General features: G+C 41.2%; 1 pseudogene across 1 annotated transcript; it reads right to left on the bottom strand.

The window, feature by feature from the left end:
- Nucleotides 1–9,692: 9,692 nt before the first annotated feature.
- LOC309691254 (coxsackievirus and adenovirus receptor homolog) lies at nucleotides 9,693–13,000 on the bottom strand (annotated as a pseudogene). The gene has a single exon. The product of its transcript is annotated as a coxsackievirus and adenovirus receptor homolog (transcript).
- Nucleotides 13,001–22,876: the final 9,876 nt, after the last annotated feature.

Below are 22,876 nucleotides of genomic sequence, written 5' to 3' on the forward strand. Positions count from 1 at the left end.
AGCTTACCAGAGATCCTACAACTCAAGACCTAAGGGAGAATAATGTTGCGGAAACAAAGTTTTGGAGGGAGAAAGTGGGAGATAGTGGAGTGGGTTGTTCATGTCTGCCCGTGGCAAGGATAATTCACTGCTAGTTCCAGGTGAGGCTAATTACTCCCGTCTGTCTTCCTTAGCACCGATGCTAAAGCACGAGAGCCTCGGAGCAAATCTCGCTGAGTACAGGTAAGTAAATAAATAAAGATAAATAAATGTTTTATTTAGAGGATAAATCTTCAGCTATGCCCTGCAGCTTTGCTCGAGTTTACTCCGAGATTATTAACACAAAGAAGAATCTGAGCACAGATTTATTTACAGCAGGAAGAATGAAGGAAGATGTTCTAAGGAAGGACTTCCCCTCAGCATCACAAAGGGTTTACAATTACATATCAGAGAATAGTCACGTGTCCGTCATGCACTGTATATAAAAGATGCACATTCTAGTTGTTTCACTTCCTGTTAATGGAATTGTACAAATATTGCCTGCACTAGAGGGCGCTCTAGGAAAAAAAAGGCTGAAACATTAACGTTAGTTTTCAAAAATGGAGCATAACTGTTCAGCGTCTTCCCTCGACGGCACCTGTTTCCATAAGAACATGATGTTATAGAAACAGTGCTGTGATGTCCCTAATACTCACATGAAGGTATTTTACTATGATATAAAATTAGTCCAGTAATTAAAAAAAATCTGAAAAATAAATGAATAGATTAAATGTGCCGTGATCATGTCCGAGACTTGAACATATTTGGGTGGACGTCACTTAAATCAGCTCAGACTCGCTGAGGGCTGCCTCTAATGGTTTTTGGGGTTGTTTTGTTTTCCTTTTAGGGCTTCAGGCTGGAATAAGGCAGGTGGTATGTGGCATTCATTAACTATTAAAATCTCCAGTTTATTGCTGTGTGTGTGAAACCTGCTGCTTCTTTAACCTGCAGCTCAGATGTTTATGTAGCTGACGTGAGTTTTATCCCCAGCTATTAGTGTAGGCACTGCCTAGAGAGGGGCTGTCTGAGTTACGTTATCATAAACTTGTACTAAAACAACAGCGCGTTACTCTATAAATCTCCTCTTTTATTTAGACTTTAATCCACCGTTTGCTCACAAAAAGCTCCACTTGACCTCCATGGCGGCTGCAGACGTGGGGGGTAGCTGGGAGATTTGTGACGTTGGGCTTTTTTGAGGAGCAAAGAGCTTTTCTTCTCCAGCTTTTTGTGGTCCAAGGCACCTGGTGTGCACTTAAGGCATGAATGGGGCAGCTGGGTCGTACTTCAAAGCAGACACAGGCCTTTCTAACAGCAGAGCTAAGTAGCACTGGAATGTAACTGAAGATCTGTGGTAGAGAAACAACAATATAGCGAACAGAAGGAGAACTTAGTAATAAGTTTATTAAAAATCCAAACTGTAAACACTTTTTAGCTGCACAGAATGGAAATATCTAGTAGCTGCGATATTTCTACCAAATTTTAGCAAAATGTGCCAGTTCGTGATCTCAGCATCACGGCAGTTAGAAATACCGTATCATATTCAATAACAGTAAAATCTGATAGACATTTTGCCTGCCGCCATGTTGTTATTTGGACGCAAAATGACCATTTTTGGATGAGCGGGAGTGCTAAATTATCAGCTAGCTAGCTTAGTTAGCAAAGTTGACAATGTTTGTGCCATTGATGCCTTTCAGAGCTTAAGTAATTATTTTTTAATGTGTAAAAAGGTGCGGCCATTATTGCCATCTTTAAGTTCTCCATTATAGAAGCTTGTTTATGCATCGGGCAGAGGTAAGTCAAAATTTTAAGTTATTTTTTTGTTGGCGTTTGACAAAGCAAGAAACTGCTTGTTACATGTTAATACATTATTATTTCCTTCATTTCATAATTGTTCTGCCTTGTAAGTAGGGCTGTTTGATATAATGATATATATTGGATGACGATATTAAAAACGTCTATCGTTTCATTTTAAGCTATCGTTTGTTTCGTGGTGTCGCAAAAGAAACTGTTTACGGCAATATTTTTTCATCGTTTTGATGGTCACTGTTGTGGCTATATTAATTTCTTAAAGTTCTCTCTTTCTCTTATATTTAATATAACCACACTATGGACGGACAAGCGCCTGCTTTTATGCATTGTCGTTAGCAACAACAATGGTAAAACCATCACGTGTCCGCTTGTTTATTTTCCACATAAACCTTTCACAATAAAGCTCAAGATCCTGTTGAGACTTTTCAAAATAAACTGAATTACGTGAAATAGTATGCAGAGTATTTACCGATGAGAAGCAAAAAAGAGCCGTAGGTACTAAAAAATAAACCTTAGACTCGAACGTTAGAACAGGCTTTTCCCTGCAGCATGCCGCAAAGAAAACGGCGGCCGTTACAACCTATGTCTAAAAATGTATCCTTTCATGCATCAGTAAAACACTCAACTCCAGGTACACAACGCCCAGCTAGCCGAGATTCACAGAATTTACAGAAAATGTTACATTTTTGTGATTTATATCTCTATCGGACGATAGATGTTTTATATCAGGTTATGAGGTTTTCGTCATATCGCACAGTCCCTTTTGTAAGTATAGTAACTTTCATTATTTGAATTATATAATTAAAAAAAAGTAAACAAATTGAAGTACCAAATAATCATAAATAGCTTTGCATTTGGTGAGTGACAGGAGAACGGCGGCTAAGCTGTCATCCCTGTTGGACAACATCTCCCACCCCATGCAGCAGACTGTGACAGCACTGAGCAGCTCCTTCAGTGGGAAACTGCGGCACCCACGGTGTGGGACGGAGAGATTTCGTAGGTCTTTCCTCCCCACTGCTGTCAGACTCCATAATAAAGACTTTAACTGATCAAGCACACACATCCATACATATGCAATAATACTAAGTGCAATAATCCTTTCTGTCATCGTTGTATTTTTACTCAGTTGTATATAGTATTTGTATTTGTATTCTATTTTTATCTTATTGTATATTTATTTTATTTTATTCTACTGTATATAGTATTTTATTCTATTCTGTACAGTTGTGTACTGTATTTATTCTTATTGTATTCTAATTTTTGCCTCATAACTTTTGCACTGTCCACTTCCTGCTGTGACAAAACAAATTTCCCACGTGTGGGACTAATAAAAGTTATCTTATCTTATCTTATTTGTTTTTTTGAAAGTAGCCATGACATTAACAGGCTAATTTTACCTAGCAGGCTGCATCATCTTCACTATGAGGCTCATATACACAGAATTCTTTTTTTTTTTATGGGGGGGAGATGAAAAATGTGTGATTTGATACTAAAGGTTGACCACAGCTAAAACTCAAAGCACGTTTAATATGATTTATATTTTTATTTTTATAATGCTTAAGAAACAGGATAAAACACACTCACACACTCAGCACTTTACCTTTAATCTGCTCTTAATTCAGTTCAGGCCTGGGGAGCCTTTAACTCAATTACACCCAACCCCCCTCTCACACATACTAATTGAGCTCTTCCTCCTTCACCAACTCGAGGAGCATCAATCAACGTGAAGTAGTTTCTGGAGCTTTTTTCTCTGGGAGGACAATTTGATTTGTCCACGCTCTGCGGCTGAAGAGGGACTCGAAACACAAAGAGAGTCATGACGAGGAAAAACTTTCTTTCATTACATGTTAACGTGAGTCAAGCCGCAATGTCTTGCTGCATGGCTGGGGCAATAAAAAACATGTTAACGTTACAGAAGCGTTCCATTAAAAGCCGTTAAACGTATGAAAAATCTGACTCCCAGGCTAATAATCTAATTGCTGGATTGGAAAATGCCTTCCACAGATTGGAGAAACAGCAGTTTTATTCCCCAGTTTGCAGATTAGTGACATTTGAGAAATTTATTTTTTTTTCCTGTCTAAAATTGGATCTACCGTGTTAAACTCCTGCAATATGTGCAGGGTGCTGAGGGGGCTGCAGAGGTCTGTAAATCAGGTCCTGGTGGGCCCATGCCAGGAGGAATTTGTCATTGTAAATGCCAGGCGGTTGAGTGGAGCAGTAATGAGAGTTAATGTGTTGGAGGAGAACCACCATCAATATGGTATGGAGCGCCTGATGTGAGGTTATCGTCCTGGTGCAACATGTACGCTCACTGTGTCAGCAAAATGACTGATGACCGTGTTGTGCCCGCTTGTAAGAGTATAAATGAATTAAATAGGTCCTGTCTTTACTTTGATAGATGCAACACGTGCTCGTGAGTCACGTCAGGAAAACCGTTCAGCCCGTCAAGATGTTTCTTGTCAATATTTCTGGATGACGATCTCGTCTTTCTAATATGCTGCAATTCTTTGGTTAGTCATCATCCCCAACCCTCTGCAGATTTTTATCAGCTCTATTTACATTTTTAAGTTTGTTAAAAATGAAGGCTACGACCACACGTACACGGGTATTTTGATAAGCGTAGCTTTCCCTACATGTTTTGGCCTTTCATCTGCAGATAAATGGTGTTTCAGACCACTGAAAAACGCTGTCAAAGATGTGCACCATTTTTGACACCATACTGTGTACTTTGTTTGATATCTTATTGTTAGTTGGAACGTAATTTTTGAAAGTAAAAATGTTGGTGGGAAATCTAGTTCAGCCATTAAATGGTCAGATGGATCAAAATGAAAACTCAAAAGAAAATACATCCATATGTGTGATCAGAGCTGTGGTGAAAGTTTTTGGATGGACCTCAAAAGATTTTCACATTTCTAATTGTGAATTGTTGGAATAGAATTATCTCAGTGATCTGGTTGAGACAGAAATGTTGATCACCTTCAACATTTGGACCCTGTTGTGAAACCAAAATTGCTCTGACCAATGGATATGGGACCTCTGGAGGTGGCGTCACAGCTTTGACTTCTGAACGGTGTTGCTAGCATCACTTTCTCTTAAACCACTCAACTTTCAAATAGTTAAAACATCTCAAAGACCTCCTTTGACTTCCTTCCCTGACGTACTGTCTATGCATGCAGAAATAAGTGTTGATGTCACCGTCCCACCCTGTATTTTGGCAGATTCTTAATCGTATTAGAAGTGTGATGATTCCACAAGTTGAATCTGTGTTGTTGTGTGTGACTTGACCATAAAAATGTCTGACGGCAATTTGATAGAGAGCCCGAGCGGTATTATGTGTGTGGGCGCGTTTGATTTGCATTCGTCGCCGGCATGTGTCGCTGAAAGAGCGCCGCTGAGCGACCCCGGGATTCATTGTCCCCTCCAGATGTTTCCCCGAGCCACCCAAAGAGCTGCAGCCACAGGAGAAAGGAGAAAGAGTGTCCAGACAACCATACGCTGTAAAGCCAGGCTGTAAATTTGACGCATGCCTCGGCCGCTATTTGCACCTGAATGGTGGTCAGGCTCAAGTGGAGAAGGAGGAGGAGGGTGATTGTTAAAGTCTACCACACAGAAAACACATTAAAAGCAGCACATGCTCAGTTAGTAGAACAGCCTGCGACCTCCCCCGTCTTACTTTTTCAACAGGACAGCGTGACAGAAACTGTTTTTAAATGTTAATAAATGTTAATGAAAAACAATCAGTGAGCTAACGGGGTGTGTGAGCAGATCCGTTACACTGACGTAATGATAACGGTCAGCTGCTCAGTGGAAAGTCTGCTTCACGAAACTGTAGATGGAAAACAGAGAAGAAAACAAGCTAGAAAAAATGCTGACTGTAATTTTATTTATATAGCAACAATTCACACAGCAGTTGCCTCAAGGCTCTTTATATGAGAGGAAAACCCAGCAATCTGATGTTCCCATGTGAGCAACGATTGGTGACAGTGAGGAGGAAGAACTCTTTTCAACGGAAAAGTTCACCAGCATAACCAGGATAATAGGGCAAAAAAGAAGGACAGGAAAGACGGTGACATGCAGTAGTGACTTTTAAACACATGTGGAATGGAGGAGCAGTGCATCATGGGATGTCTCCAGCAGCTTGACAGGTCAACACGACCTCACCTGAAACTGTCACAACCTCTGATCTACCAAATTGAATATTTTTCACTTTTACAAGCAGAATACGTCTACGTTAGAGCCTAGTGTAAGGTCACTGCCTTAGTTGTGTTGGGCATCAACTGTTCCTGTTTATGTAGGTTTCCAACCTTACATCATGGTGGACACATCTCGAGAGTTGCTAGGGAAACAGATGTTTGGCATCGCATCCTCGTTGTCCATCCGCAGCAATCACAAAGAGCTTTGAAGACGTGTTTTTCCAAAGTCCAAAATGGCGAATAAATTGAGTCGCACGGTTAGTCTGCACATGTCTGCAAAGACGCAATAGTGGTGTTTGTGGCATGTGTCTGAATTGCCATTCAGGAAAAACCTCCCTTTGTTAGACCCTCTAACCGGACATGTTGGAAATAGTAAAGAGCTTCGGTCATTTTCTCCAGAAAGTTTCATCTTTTCCAGCTACTACAGATTCTCCCTCTCTGTAATTTGAGTGTCTCTGAACTCATGCACTGATGTCTCATCGAAACAGTGATAAAAACCAACAGAATCTTGCATGAGGGTGACGACGAAATCTTATTCTTCATTTGCATTTCTTTTAAATAAAACAATGAGGTTAGGTTTAGCCAAAAATAATTAGCTAAAGGTGGCAGAGCTAAGTCCTTCGATGGGAGTGACCGGGATGGACAGAAAATGGAGACAAAGATTAATTGCTAAGACTGGGATGGTTTGGATGTGTGCAGACGAGGGATAGTGGATATGTTGAAGAAAGGATGTTGAAGATGGAGCTGCCAGGCAGGAGGAAAAGAGAAAGACCTTGGAGAAGATTCACAGATGTAATCAAGGACACAACAAAAAGTCTGAGAAAGTGGTTCATTTTTTTGTTAAAATCACAGAGGTGTGGACTCGAGTCACATGACTTGGACTCGAGTCATTAATTTTATGACTTTAGACTTGACTTGAAAAAATGTTCTAAGACTTGTGACTTGACTTGGACTTTTACACCAATGACCTGGGACTTGAATTGGACTTGAACCGGTTTACTTGAAAAGACTTGATATTTCACCCCAAATATAAAATTTAACATACATATTATATAGAGATTGAAAATGTGACGTCATTCACGGGTAGAACTGCAAAGGATTCTGGGAACTCGTGGCAAGAGGTACTAGCGCACGCAGGCTTGAAATCAGTCACACAGCGATAAAAAGAAACACAAAAATGGCAAGAAGCTGTTGTATTATTAACTGCAATAGCCGGTCGCATGACAGCCACGGGAAGCCGACGGGTACAGAGATCGGTTGTTATCGGATTACGTCGTTGAAGAGAAATTGTTCGAGCCATGTTTCCGAAGTAACAAAGAAGCGACGGATGGCCTGGATTGCAGCCATTCAAAAATCAAATATAACGTCCCAGAACACTCCAGCTCACAGGTTAGTCTGCTCCAAGCATTTACACGAAGGTCAGTGTTTTTTAGTAGTTAATACGTCATTTTTCTTAACATAATTGGTGATATAGGTTACAAGCACGTCTGGCGCTGAACAGAAATTGTCGCGCTATGCTCCTTTATTTATTGTGCATAAATAGTGAATTGTCCTGACACAATATTGCGTTTCGCCTCTGTTATTATGGTACATTGACAAAAACATATACTTTTATTCACAGGATAAAACAGGTTTTTTGTATCACTAATTGCCCAGTACGATTACAGCATACAGTATTATTGTCACTGCTACATTTCTGTAACGCATACCAGAAATTATTTCCACTACTAATTAATTACCGTTGAGCTCAAAGGTCCTATTAATAAACGGTTAAGGAATGTGTATTTATGAAGACAATTTGTGAGACTGGTAAACTTATGATACGTACGATGGTCTTTCGTTCTACACGGTGCATTTCAAGGTCCTGCACCCATCCGTCGGTAAACTGTACCTGGGCTTGTTGCAGTGACCTGAAGTTACTAAACTTCATGAGTGTATGCACTCACTCCAAGAACCGTATGATTATAAATATGCATATAAATATGCTACAATGAGATAGCTGACTTCATCTAACTAGCAAATGTTGTCCAGGCTACGTTGGTGATGCAGTTCTTTTTAATGTGTATGATATTTTTGTCATGCGATTTTAAAGCCGGTCCTACAACCGCATCCAAGAATAACATGCATCTTATCTCAGAACTGTCGGTGAAAATTATTCTTGGAGCTAGGTTTAATTGAGCTGCATTTTAAAGAGGTGCAATTTCACAATTTGTGTATATTTTCTAAGTTCACTATTTTGTCATGTGTTGAGAAAAACACAGATTTTAAAATTACATGGTCTAATATTTACATTTAGCATAACTGCAACATGCTTTTTTCATTTTTTATTTTTTTTAAAGACTCGAAAGGACTTGAAATTCAAAGTTTCAGACTTGTGACTTGACTCGGACTTTTACACCAGTGACTTGAGACTCGACTCTGACTTGCCTGACATTACTTGAGACTTGACTTGAGGATAAAGACTTGAGACTTACTTGAGACTTGCAAAACAATGACTTGGTCCCACCTCTGTAAAATCAGAGATGTTTGTGGATGCTTACTTAACCATCATGACCTAAAAAGTCCTCCACACTGATCTACAGTGACTAACTGTGGAGCTCAGCTGAAAGTTGTTTTCTTTTAATCTCCCAGCTTTGGTTCACTCCCTTTCCCTGCCCCACGTCATCTCCCTCCACACTCACATGTGCTCCGTCGTATGTTTACTTAGCTCGAGCCGTGTACCCCGAACGCCACATTAACTCCATTTTGTCACTCATCACAGAGTAGTGTTAGCGCTGTGACCTTTCAGCAGGCAGACTGACGTATCATTACCGATACCCCAACTACAGCCCATTAGAAAGCCATCTGAAGGCCTGCTTGTAACGACCGAATCACTCCCTTACGGTGTAATAAATAGAGCCGATTTACTTGCATAAAGTCCAGGAAATCTCTGCTTTATCTGACTTCTAATCAGGTGACGCAGCGTTGTAAGAATGCAGTGTGAACAAGCTGCAGCTTATAAACTGTTGACTTAATCAACAGGTTTGTTTGCACTGTTAATTTAGCATTTTGTCCACTAAGAGTGGATTCAATTAGGTTTCTACAGTCTAGGCTTCGTACAGACAAAATATTTAAGAAATGTGATCTGGAAAAGGTCAAACCTGGATCTGGCTTATCTAACTTTTTTGTTTTAACATATAGAGCTGAAGCAGCTTGCACAGTTTCCACCTACAGAAACACAGAAAAAAATCTGAAGATTTAGTTCTTAAAACCAGCACTTAAACAGTCAAAGGAGGGACAGAGCTTATGCTGTGGGATCTAATAGATTCTGGGAATGGCTTGGGATTTAAGGTGGAAAAGCTGTTTTTTATTTTGGAAAGATGCCACCACAACTTATAGCCTTCCCTAAAACCAGAGGTGGAGGAGCCGTAGTGTGTGTTGATACAGGTGTGTTTTATCACTTGTATCCAAAGTTAGTATCATGCAGGGCTCTAGAGTGCGACTAATTTGGTCGCAAATGCGACCAAATTTCTCCATGGTGCGACTAATAAAAAATACTTGGTTGCACCGGTGCGACCAAGTAAAAAAAAATACTTGGTCGCACCGGTGCAACCAAGTATTTTCGCGGAAAAAAAAGTTTCAGCAACCCTGAAAGTCTCCGTGTGTTCAACAACAGACACACATTATGCCCATGTCGTGTTCTAAACCAATCAGAGATACTCAGAGGTCGGGACCTCTGTGATTGGCCGTGGTCCAGATATTCCTGCAGACCTACTTATGTTTACGTTTGAAAGTGCGGGCAGATAGAGAAGGGTGAGTAGCCCAGGTCAGAAGTGTATGAAGTTGGTATTGAGAAAATATGAAAAGAACAATTGATAACTTTTTCGTTAAGTTAAGGCCTGATCAGTCCAAAATTCTGAGCCAGCGCTCTGACACGGAGCCATCAACCTCTCTGTTTTTGTCAAACACTGGTCCAGAGACGGCATCAGAAAATGAGCCACATACGATCGACTCCCAGCCGGAGTCCACTGAAAGTAAAAGTGAGAAAATGTATAAATTTCGAATCGAGTGGCTTGACCAGTTTCTCTGGCTAAGATACAGCCAAGCTGACAATATGATGCACTGCATTTATTGTCGCGAATGTGGAAAGACCATGGCCGGCAACACTGCATTTGTCACTGGTGCTAATACGTTTCGAATTGAAACGCTGAAAAAGCATACAGCATCGAGAAGACACATTATATGCCGCGATAAATGCTCTGCCAAAATGTCCCTGCTCCCCACTGCCTTTCAGCGGCAGGCAGGAGTAAACAGGTCATCGGAGGAGGCTGAGATGATCATTAAGTTTAACATCGCCTACAATATTGCAAAAGAAGAAGTTCCGTTAAAAAAAGTTAGTCTAGAGCCCTGTCATGTTGCTCAGTTAGAGCTGAAACTGCAGATTGAAACCATAATCTCATCAGGAAAATGTAATCTAAGGTCACAGATGTGTAAGATCAGACTTGTTTGCAATTGAAGGCCCCCTATTGGTCATTAGAAGGAATGCAGGTTCAAGGTGTTTCATTATTGGCTGTTAACCGCAACAGCTGGACCAGCAAGTACAAACATACGGGCAACATTTTTTAGCCCTTTGAAAGGTAAAAGACCAGATCGACTCTTGGAGTCCAGAAAAGGTTGAGCCTAGTTACGGACAGTGCACGCGCTCACACACACAAACCAGGCCAACGAAGATCAAAATGAGACCAAATGGTAGGCCTGGCAGTGGATTCAAAGAGGCTGGTGTATTAGCATTCACACGCTGCTCTCATTTTTGCAATTAAGCCTACATTGTATGTTGCTGCTGGCAACTACCAGAACTACCGCGATGTCACTGCAGCATTCACACTACCACGCTGTTCAAATAATGCAAACAATATGATGGTCCAAAACAAGCATCTTTGTAACGGTGGGCTGTGCAGCCTTCCAAACACTGGCTGCTGGTCAAACAGTAACCAGTCTGGAAGTCTAATTAAAAAACAGACAGGATGCTTTCTTCACAGAAAGTCCCCACATTTAGCTTTTCATCGCTGAACTTGACTTCTGGCCCCTAAAAAAGGAATTTATATCAGCACGCTGAGGGTGTGAAACAGTCCATGAAGCAAGCATGTGTTCCACTTAAAGTCCTGAACATAACGTGGCTCATTTATAACCGATGGAATAAACAGATGAGCTCACTTAGGAGGCACAAAACTGCACCAAAGACACGCAAAATGAATCAAAAGAAGACGCAAAATGTAAACAGAGAGAAACAAATCGGTGCCAAGGAGACACAAAATACACCAAAGAGTCAAAACGATATCTCCATAGAGATAAAAAAAATATACCCAAGAAACGCAGAACGATGCCAGAGAGACTCAAAGCATAAGCAAAAGATAGAAAATAGTAACAAAGAAACTTAAAATAACACTGAACTGACACAAAAACAATACCCAAGAGATAAAAAAATGGTGCCAAAAAATGGAGAGAGAAAGCGTAACCAAAGAGATAATAAAAATACAACAAAGACTCAAAAAAAAAGTGCCCCGGCGTAAGTGAGCATGCTCGGGGTGTGAAGCTGGCATGTTTTCCATTTAAAGTTCTGAACTTAGCGTGGCTCACTTCAGAGGCACAAACTGGCACCAAAGAGACAAAAATCACACTGAAGAGTCAAAAGAAATCAAAAGAGACATAAAATACACCAATGAGTCAATATAATCTCACCAAAGAGAAAATAACAATACCCAAGAGATTAAAAATGATGTCAGAGAGACATAAAACAAAGACATAAAAATACACCCAAGAGCCCAAAAGAAACACAAAATGAATCAAAAGACTTTTAAAGTGTTAAAGAAACTCAAAATAATGACAGAGAGGCAGAAAATAGTACCAAATATTTAAAATAACAACAACAAAGGCACAAAAACAATTTAAAAAAGGACACAAATTACACTGAAGAGAACGAGTCCCAGCGTATGTGAGCGTGCTCAGGATGTGAAGCAGTGCATGACCCTGGCGTGTTTCCATTTAAAGTCCTGACCATAACGGGGATCGTTTATTATCAATGGCAAAAGCAGACAAGCTCGCTTAAGTTCTCATAAAGTGCTCTGAAACAGTATCGCCTCCAACATATATCAGGTGCTCTCCGGTATGTTTCAGTCAGCAGCTGCAGAGGATGTGGGATGTCCTGGTCACCCAAAAAGTGAAAAAGAGTAGAAAAAGAAACATATTTCTTCCTCAAAAGCAGCATGAACAATTTGCTTGTCCTCAAGGTTGTGGAATTTGGATGTCTTGGCCATTCACTGTGACTGTCATCCATCTTTTTTGGAAAATCATTCGCCTTGGTGAACGGGAACTGACACATGAACTCTCCATTCATGTTTTCATACGCTCCCGTAAGATCCTGGATGCTTTCCAAAGATCCAGGCCCAAGGTTATGACTCTTAATTGATTGCCATTTATGAGGAGGGAGTTCTTCCGTCAGTATTTAATTTCCAAATACTTCGTCATTCTTTTTTCTACAGTAGCAGATAATGACTTGAGGACAAGGATGATCATCACAATCATATTGGTTTCAATTGCTGCTGTAGTTCCAGATTCATTGTTCATAGTCTGTGGTGATGTAAGCTGTAAGGGGGAACAGAGTATAACCTCCCACTCTTCCATACCAACAAGACTTACGAGCATGCACCTGTAGATTCAGTATCACTCTCTGTGATCTTGCGTAAATACAAGTCACCAGCTGTAGTGTCAACAAAGGCACTTAGAGGCAACATCTGGTTTCCGCTTGCCTTTGACCAGCTGTAATCCAGAGCAGGAGTACCTTGTGAGGAACTACATCTCATCCTCAGATTGTTTCCTTCCACAGCTTCACCATCTACGTAGCACACTGGCATACTTAGCCTCTCCGTTACGAACAAGTTAAAGTTTTTCAAAACTCCAGTAAATTTTTCACCTTGCTTTGGATAAACTTGGATACAGAGAACTAAGGGGCAATAGATGAAGAGTTTCACCAATTATTAGTGCTGTCAGCATTAATCTCATTAAAATGACGTTAACGGCATAACTGCATTAAAGCAGCAAATCTCTGTTAGCGAGTTAGCGCGGATCGCCCCCTGCATGGGGCTGCACGGCGCTAACGCATTAATGAGCTAACCAAGCTAACGAGTTGACGCCATCCAGCCGCGCTAACTCGCTAACAGAGATTTGCCATGTTAATGTGGTTATGGCGTTAACATCATTTTAACGAGATTAACGCTGACAGCACTACTAATTATACTTTAAACCAGGAAGACGGCGGAAACGACAGCACGGTGAGGGCACGACGCGACAACAAACGGGATAAAAATACACTACAGACTAAAATACACAGCAGGGTTATCAGGAAATGGGAGGCAGAAGGGAAACACAGCTGGGAATAATTGGGCTGGACGAGACAAGGGAAGCAACAGGATAGATTGACATAAGACACGGACCTTCAAAGTAAAACAGGAAGCACACCAACTGAACTTACAGACACAGACTCAGAGACCCGATTCTGACACAGTACAGAGAGAACATAGGACAGGACTTAGACAGGAGACATGGGACCGGGGCAGGCACAGAGACACAGAAACCAAAACCTAAGAACTAGCAAATCCTAACAAGAATTAAACTGAAACATAAGACACTCTAAGCAAAACAAAAGCACTGAGTCAACAGACTCAGTGCATCAGACAAGATTCAAAGTGGACCCTGTTCTTTAATGGCTCATAGAGATTGTTATATATCACACCTCCAGTATACCAGATAATTATCTCGTCGCCCTGCTGTTTATCTGAAGGCACAATGTGCCACTCTATCTCCGTATATGCCAGGTTCTCAGATTCAAGGACAAACTCACAGTTAAGGGTCACACTGGAATCTCTAGCCACACAATAGTTTTTTATGTTTGAGGTTATTTCTAGAGCACAAACAGATTCTTTGGTAAAGGGGTCAAATATTCCCATAAAGATAAAAGGCCACAGCCCAAACTTTGTGGTGAAATATCTTGACTTCAATGGCATAGACTGGATACAGCAGTTTTTTGTGGTTTTTTTGTAGAAACATCTTTCTGGCATACTTAAATATTGAGGATGGGATTCTGGCTCACTGCCTGGATTGAACTGGAAGTGAGCTGCAACTGTGAAATTTGAAGAGTGAACATGATCAGCAGCAGTATCCTCATAATTTAAAATCAACAGGCGTGGGGGCAGCGTGGGCCAGACATGGATTTACGTAGTAAAACAAATGCTTAAGCCTCGGCCCGTGGCTATCAAAACAGCCATTAGCATTTCCGCGACTGGTAATCACTGGTGTTGGGAAAACGGCGAGGAAGCCCTCTCATCTGGCTTCCCACACGTCTCGCTGCAGAGTGGGCTTAAACACGCCTGCCGCTCATGTTGGGAAAGGCGCATACACACATTTGTACCGCCGCACATGAAAACACACATTTACTGGCCGACTTTCACACACTCGCACACGCTGTGTCACCGGATCCCGTGGCCTCAGGATGTAACGGAGGACGTGGCGGGTTCCCAGGGGCAGTTCGTGTTGGGCAGCGAGAAAACAATTAAGTCATCAGCATCGGGAGGAGGGGAGGAGGAAAGGGAAATTGCCAGTAATAAGTTAAAAGGAGGAAATGGGATTAAAGCAGAAACAATAGGAGTTTCTAAGATATCAAATTAAAAGTCAAATGTCTCCAATTGTTGATGTGAACGTCTGCAAGAACAGGAGGGGAATTGTAAGGGTCGCTGTGGCGTGCAGATCATCTCATTTAGGAGCTTTAGGTATGCACAGGGAGGGATGAAGCTTAACCTCTGCAAGCATGAATAAAATTAAACCAAACACCAACCTATGGAGCTAAAACAATGAACCAAAGCACCAAAACCTGCAGCCTACCAGAGGCTCCAGCAGTGAGTCAGGCCCCGATGTTAAAATGTCCAAGAAATAAACATGGTTACAGCCTCTTCTGGTCTCTACGACTAACTTCCTTCCTTCACAACAACTGTGCAGTAACGAAGGGTGGGGTCTGGATTATTAGGGGTGTGGCCTCTTTCACTGACAGGTAGCGGTAAAATCTGTATCTGTTTACAAAGCGTCTTATTTTTCTTGACATTAAATGTGTCCACATGTCTACTCTTGTCTTCCTCGAGGGAGGAGAGGAGCTACTTGTACCGCTTCCTCGTACCATTTAATTACTTCTGATTGGATAATTTCCAAACTTGTCCAGCCTTTCTACACAACTTAATTAGTTCTGATTGGAGCTCCTCTCTTTGGAACATCATCTCGTTTTTTTTTGTTGATGAGAGGTTGTCAATAGTTCATCATTTTTATTTAGTTTTTTTCTTGTTTCCATCAGTCCTGTAGGACCTGAGGTTCGACGAATAGAGGGACTCTCCTGCAACTTTACAATGACCTTCCCGGGAAAGGGGGTGCTGAGAAGCATGAGCCCTCTATAACTAGAACACAAGCACCAGCCCCTTTATTAAAACAAAGTAAAGAATACTAAAAATGTCAATAAAAAGCAATAAAATGCACATATTGCAGCTGAACGTAACGTCTCTATATAATAACAGCTGAATAAACTCAGTGAAAAACAATAAAGGATTAAAAATGGCTCATTAAAAAGTAAAAAAACAAACACAGCAGATGTGAGGTGGCTTTAAAGTGCCTCAGTGTAACAGGCACATGAAGTTAAGTTTAACATGCCCTAATGTTTGTTACACTAATGTGTCTTTTTCTTCGTTGTCCTAATAAAATCCGCAGAGCGGCATGTGGACCGACGCTCATCATTCAGAGGGTGTGAAAACACACACCAGCTCACCCCGTCACCCTCTCCGAGCACACTCGTTCTGGTTGGTCTGCTTCGGCCCATCGGCCTCTCTTTGAACTGCTAATTGTTAATTACTTCAACATTTCTCAAACAGCTGAGAGGCTCACAGACCATCTGGGGCTGATTGTGCCGAGCGGCCTTTGATGGTGATTTATTTCCTGATGTCCACACGGCAGAGTCAGGGAAAGGGCCGCCCGGCCCACGTCGCTCTGCACGCTCAGGAGAAGCAGCGATTACCGGCGCGCTCTCCTCTGCGGGCCAAGATCACGTTTCTGGTGAGATTAAATTCTCACTGCGATAAGGACCGTTGGAAACAGTTCAACCACGATCGCAAAGATATTTATAACCATGTAGACACAATCTGGCTTTTGTTCCACATGACTTTTCTTTTTCTTCCTCCAACCAGCTCTGAGCATCAGTATCAGGAATATATCTTAGTTTACTCCAGCAGTTTAATGTCTATGATTTTGAGCAGAGGCAAGATTTAGTAGACTCAATGTTTACTGATAATGTGCTGGAGAAAACCTAAAAAAGTGCATTCTGGGAAACTTTCAAGGCTCATATCAGCAGGTGGCCAATGACAGCTCTTTTTTACCTCCATTTAGGTACCAGGCTGATATTTTTACTTTACGCAATAAGGAGTTAACACAGTAAAAAATCAAATGTTACAGCATGTTTCAGGTGTATTTTTTCATTTCCAATAAAAATAAGGCAAACCAGAGTCTCTCGCCCACTCGATGAGAGGTCAAAAAGATGGATCATGGAAGCTTTTAGTGCATGACACAGTGCCGGGTGGAACATGTCAGGTTAATGGGACTTGGTGTGTAACATTGTAACTAATCTGATGTAAAACAGCAAGTTTATCCTTCATGAAGCGCAGCTGACGTTACACCGCCACCAGAAGATGAGTTAACCAGCTTTCCCATCATCCTCTGAGCTTCTCATGGGCAGAATAAACAGTTTCCTCCGAAAGGGGTGTGTGTGTGCTGTCAGCCTCGCCAAGCCCAGCGTGTGTGTGTGTGTGTGTGTGTGGTGGTTGTCAAGCCATCTGTCCTCACTGTGGTGGAACTGATGAAGCTGTCAGACCATCTCCATGTGAATCCTTCCTCCCCTCATCATCACCTCTATGTCACTAATTACAAGGTGTGTGTGTGTGTGTGCCTGTGTGTGTGTGAGATTGAGGTTGTCATCTTTCCAGTTCTTTTGTTGTTCCACCGATAAGAAGCAGTAAAGTCATTTTAAGTCAAGCCGCTCCCCGTCTGTAATTAATGCGCTGGTATCCGTTTATCTCTGTGAGGGAGCGTCCTGACAGGTAAATGAGCCGCAGATGGTGACATCACAGCAGGTGGCGGCTCTACAAAGCCGGTGATGTGACGAGGGAGGCGGCGTCAATGAGAGAGAGCGGTGACAGGGCCGTCCGTGCAGGAGACAGATACACCCTCAGCTCACACCTGAGGGGATCCGGCAGCACTTCTGGGGGAAGTTTTGTGATTATTCGACTTTCAGAGTAACGTGGCACGCTGAAATCGTGAACTTGATATCCAATCTGAGATGAGCTTTTACTCACTGATGCCAAAGACCAGAGTCTGATGGCAAAGGATTGTATTCCACATTTCAAGGCATAATCATTAGCGCTAAATATAACACAAATGACTCCAAGAGTCGGTATGAAGGAAGGAAATCTTGCAATCAGTGCACTGTAGCTCAAAACACGCTGAATACACAACGATATATACATAGTAAATAATAGTGTTTAAGATTGTGGGTGCCTACATTAGACACAATGCAACCAGTCAGATGATGTTTTACAAAAGCAAAGAATCATTCTTTATTTACTAATGTCGCTGTTTGAACCGTCTGCATTAAAAGTCTTGAATCTAAAGTTTCCTTCGCCGAATTTCCTGTTTTATTCGAAGAATAAAAAAGTTTTATTCTCTCTCTGATGTGACCTGGATTGTGTGTTTCTGTGTGTTTGTGGGAACCTGAGTGTGCGATGGCCTCCAAGGTCACTTCTCCTTCTCATGACCTCACGCCTTTCTCAGCACTCCCCCCTCCACTTCCACCACCACATCACTTCCTCCACGGGCAACAAAAGGACTATTTTGGACCACAATGATCTTCCTCTGACAGAGACGGAGAGCGACCGAGAGATTCGAGCAGAGAGAGGAGTCTCCTCAGGTTCCCATCCACGTAAACATGATCGGACAATAAGTAAACAAGATCCAAAATAGAGCTGGAAACCGATTTTTTTTATGAGTTGATTGGTTGATAGCGGAAAATCATAAAGGTACTGAAACACTTTGAGGTTGGCTTTAAATCTCAGTTGTTTTTTCTGCTTTGGTGACTAGAATAACAAAAACTAAAAAAGTTGTTTTGTGACCTCTGAGAGGAGATAAAAAAACATTTTTATCCCAGAGATTTTTCAGTTTTCCTGACAAATTAAAAAAAAAAAAAAGCCTCTGAATTGATTTTTGAGAGAAAGTGTTGTCATCATATCCTGGAGCTGTTTACCCGGTGAAGGCCACCACTGAGACACTGCCTTCACGTTAAATCACATTAATTATGAAACACATGCAGGAAGCGCTGCACCAATATCAGCAGCAGCTTTATCCGTCACTAAAAACAGCAAATCAGCAGAGCACACACTGTGTAAATACACAGATTCAGGAAGTAGTCAGAGCCATTCACATCATGCAGACTTCACCCTGCTGCAGGTTTAATTTTAAAAGGTTCACATCTGTATTTTTACACTCAGCTGATCAAAGCAGCAAACTGAAATCCCTCATTTACCAAAGATGTTAGAAACTAATGTGGAGAAGTCATCATAGAGCCTGATGCTATGCAGAGACTCCACGATAGGCTGTGCAATACTGCAAATTTAGGTATTACCGATACTTTTAACTAGGGCGGGGCATCGTCATTGATTTCTAGAATCGATTTGATTCGATCCACGATTCGAATTGATTCAATTCAATTTTGACACAGACAGTCAGAAATATTGTAATTCTGATCATTTATCAGTAATGACACTTGTGAGACTTCATCAGAGGTGTAAGCATCACAACAGATGCCTTTGTGTCAAAGTAACCTTAAAAATATTCTGCAGTAGAACAAAAACAGAAGAAAACCATGAAACAACATATAAACATTACCTGATGCTGCTGCAGTGAAGCAGAGCAAAGTTGCAGAGGTTTGATTAGAGACACAGCGTTTTGCAATTATGCATAATTTTAAAAGGTTGATATTTCTTCGATATTGAGCAGCAGAAATTAGGCTAAGTCATTTAAAAAAATAGCGTCTGACAGCGCTGTAAACAATGGTAGCAATAAGCAAGCGAATAATGCAGAAAACAGAGATTTGAGATGGGAAACTGTTATTGAAGTACACTGAGAGAAAGAGAGCTGTGCAGGAAGTGTGATTTTATTGTGGTTGCAGCAAAACAGCACAGCTAAGAGGGAATTCATGATGAAGTTCATCAAACCGTAGTTTTGATCTTCTTTTGCTGCTGGTTCAGTCAATTTTGGTTGGAGAGAGACAAAACCTGCGGCTTCAGAATCTGTGAGGTTCTGCTTTCAGTCCCAACGGCGTGATCGTGTCCGTGCCGTCTGGTGAGAAAGCCAACAACTCACTGATTCTGATACCTCGGCGGGTCTGTGCTTTGTGTTTATGTCTTTGTGTGGAAGTTTACCTGCTCTCATTTACTGTTTTAGCTGTTTGGTGGTTGTTGAAATAGTTTTAAGAGGTTTAACGTGAGATTCTTGCGTTTCTGGCAAAATACATTTATATTTAAAAATCAATTCAGGATTTAATGAATTGATATCGCTTTATTCAAGCTAAATTCGATTTTAATCGGAAAATCCATTATCGAAACCCACCCCTACTTTTAACCTATAAAGGCAGCTTGTATAGGGGAGATCAGTGTGTTTTGATGTGCCTGTCTCGTAAACACTTTGGGTCAACTTCTATTGTTTAAATGTTTAATAGACTGGAAATAAAATGCGTGACAGTCAAACAAAAAAAGGTTCAGATGTTTCTCATAGTTTGAGTTATACTGTTTCATTAAATAAATAAAAAAAATAGTGATCTTCATACTAAACTTGGAGATGGAGGAAAAAAGTATTGATCTGCCCACCTCTACTACGTGAGCGATCGATGAGTGATTAAAGTAGCTTCATACTTTTGTTACCTGCTGAAAGGGGCTGTTTTTATGTGATCCTAATTTAAAGATAAATAACAATATGCAAAAGTGTGTGTGAAAGGATGTAAACAAGTGCTAGATCTGGTGGTAATCCTGTTTCATAGTGAATAAAGGGATAATGCAGTTCAGATGAGGCACATATCGATGTATTAAAGCCATTTGTCGATGTGTCAAAGCTCAGAACATGCCTCTGCAGTCAGATGAGTTTGGCCGAGCGGTTTAAAATGAGACACAACAATGTGACAGGAAGCCAAGATTGTTGTTTGGGGATGTGCCTCAGTTTGTACCATAAACAGAACGACTTCCAAACAAATCTGAGCCGTCTGCTGATGGTACTCTGGATGTCGGATGTGTCTGTCTTGTGGCTTTTTGCTTCTTTTAGCCTCACCTGGGCCTTGAACCTGTGACCCAGAGATGCAAAGGCCACAGCAAACGGCCTCTGGAGATCCGCCATCACCCACCCCCTCCTCCTCCTGCTGCCGGACTTTCAGTTTCTTCTGATTTCCAGAGGCCGTGTTGACTGTGTTTCCCCTTGCAGTGATGTGCACACAGCTCGGGGTGTGTTATTGCATTGTGTGTGAGTGTGTTTGGGGAAAGCAGCGGCCCACAGAGTCACTGCTGTGATCCAATGATCTAACCATGGGAATTAAAACAGCTTCGCCAGCTCCTGACCTCACCACGCTGGCGATCAAACAGCTTCTGGAAAAACAGCAAAATAGCCTCTGAGTGCTGCACAATGAGAAAAACATCAGCGCTAGGGTTCAGTCCCGAGCTCGACTTCGCAGGGATTCAAACCAAAACGAACTTTTCCAGAAAGCTGACACTTTAAGTCTCTGTTTACATAATAAAATCTTTGGAATCGACCGTTCCCAATGTTTCCCTGGTCGTATTTCGCAGCCTTTTTTATTCACACATGCTTATTATTATGTGCTCATCTGATTGGATTTGAAACTGCAAACCAGCACCAATAGTTACATAAAATTCAGTGTTGTCATAATATTTTTTATTCAAGTCAAATGCTTTATGTCTCAAATCACATTTTTCCATGCTTGTACTCACTGCCAGGTGCAACGACATAGATTGCTTTACCAGTTTTAATTTAGCTAGCCGCATGACCAAATCCATTACCCAACATAAGATGGTCTTTATGTGTCCCAAAGCTCAGAGATTATTTTACTGCAGCAGCTAAAAATAAATGCAATGAACATATAACAAATTGAGTCGTGTGAAAAAAAGTTCTTCACTGGAAGAAAGTCGGCTGTTTCTGCTTGCAGAGGATTAATGGTAAGTAGTTTTCAGGTCAATCAGTCAAATACACTCACTGATTATCTATAAAAGCAGAAGTTCTGACAGTTTGCCAGTCTGGAGCATTCATATGTATTATCACAGTGCTACAATCTTCCCCGGAGTGGACGTTCCAGTGTGATGTTGTGTGATGCCAAGCACAGCAGCAAATCTACAACAGAATGACTGAAACAGAAAATAATCAACGTGTTGAAACGGCCCGTTCAAATTCCAGAGATCCACATTACTGAAACGCTGCAGGGGGACCTTTAGGGAACTTTGCACAGACAAATTCCTTCAAACTTCAAAGAACTTAAGGAACGTTTTAAAGAAGTGCGGGACAAAATTTCTCCACTGTTATGTGAGAGACTAATACAGAAAACCACTACTGCAAGCCATTACGGCTCTCTCAGTCCAAATGGTGGTTAACTGGTTCACTGATGATGTTTTAATTGGATGCGACCCGTCCCGGGCAAACCAGACCCTCTCGCCCACTTGATGAGTGCTCAAAAAGATGGATCTTGGAAGGTTTTAGTGCATGACACAGTGCCGGGTGGAACATTTCAGGTTAATGGGACTTGGTGTGTAACATTGTGACTATTCTGATGTAAAACAGCAAGTTTATCCTTCATGAAGCACAGCTGATGTTACCCCGCCACCAGAAGATGAGTTAACCAGCTTTCCCATCATCCTCTGAGTTTCTCATGGGTAGATTCCAGTGCTCCCCATGACTGAAATGCTGCAGGGGGACCTTTAGGGAGCTTTGCATAGACAAGTTCTTGCAACCTTCAAAAAACTTAAGGAACATTTTAAAGAAATGTGGGAAAAAATTCCTCCACTGTTATGTGAGTGACTCATACAGAAAACCACTACTGCAAGTCATTACTGCTAAAAGAGGTTCTACCTGCTCCTGAATCATGTGGTGTTTTAGTCTTTAGTCACCTGACTCAAAACTTTATTTTTCACATGATGTGTGAGCAACACATCACATTTTATCTGAGCGAAAAATAAGCTATCAAATATCACATACTACACAAGTTGGTAAAAGTGTTTAACACAAGTATCCGAATTAAAACTGAATTATTAAATTTTTATGGTAAAACTTTAGCTAGTTCACTTTTATCGTGAAGATGTTACTAAATCCCTTAGCTAGCCTAGTTTTAGCTATTTGTTATGTTAGCTGTTTATTTTTTTTAAGCTGGTTGGTTTTACCCAATGCTTAGATAACTGATTAAACATCTGTCATTGTTTTTGCTACCTGCTCATTTAGATTTTTTCTTTTTTAATGAAATTATCCATCCTTTTTTAATCAAATATGTTCTAAATGGCCTTTTCAGCTGTTCAGAGGTCACCGCAGCAGACTGATTTAACGCCAGACGCCATTACTCATGCAACGTTCCCATTTACCTAAACTTGGAACACCAACTGAGGATCCGTGAATGTGTTAACCACTACATCACAGAGCGACTCATCACCTCCTCATGAATGGGTCCGAACAGACCTCAAGAAATTGGGGTTTTGTTTTGT

This window comes from Aulonocara stuartgranti (assembly GCF_965226115.1).
Source record: "Aulonocara stuartgranti genome assembly, chromosome: 16".
In the NCBI taxonomy this organism is placed as follows: Eukaryota; Metazoa; Chordata; class Actinopteri; order Cichliformes; family Cichlidae; genus Aulonocara; species Aulonocara stuartgranti.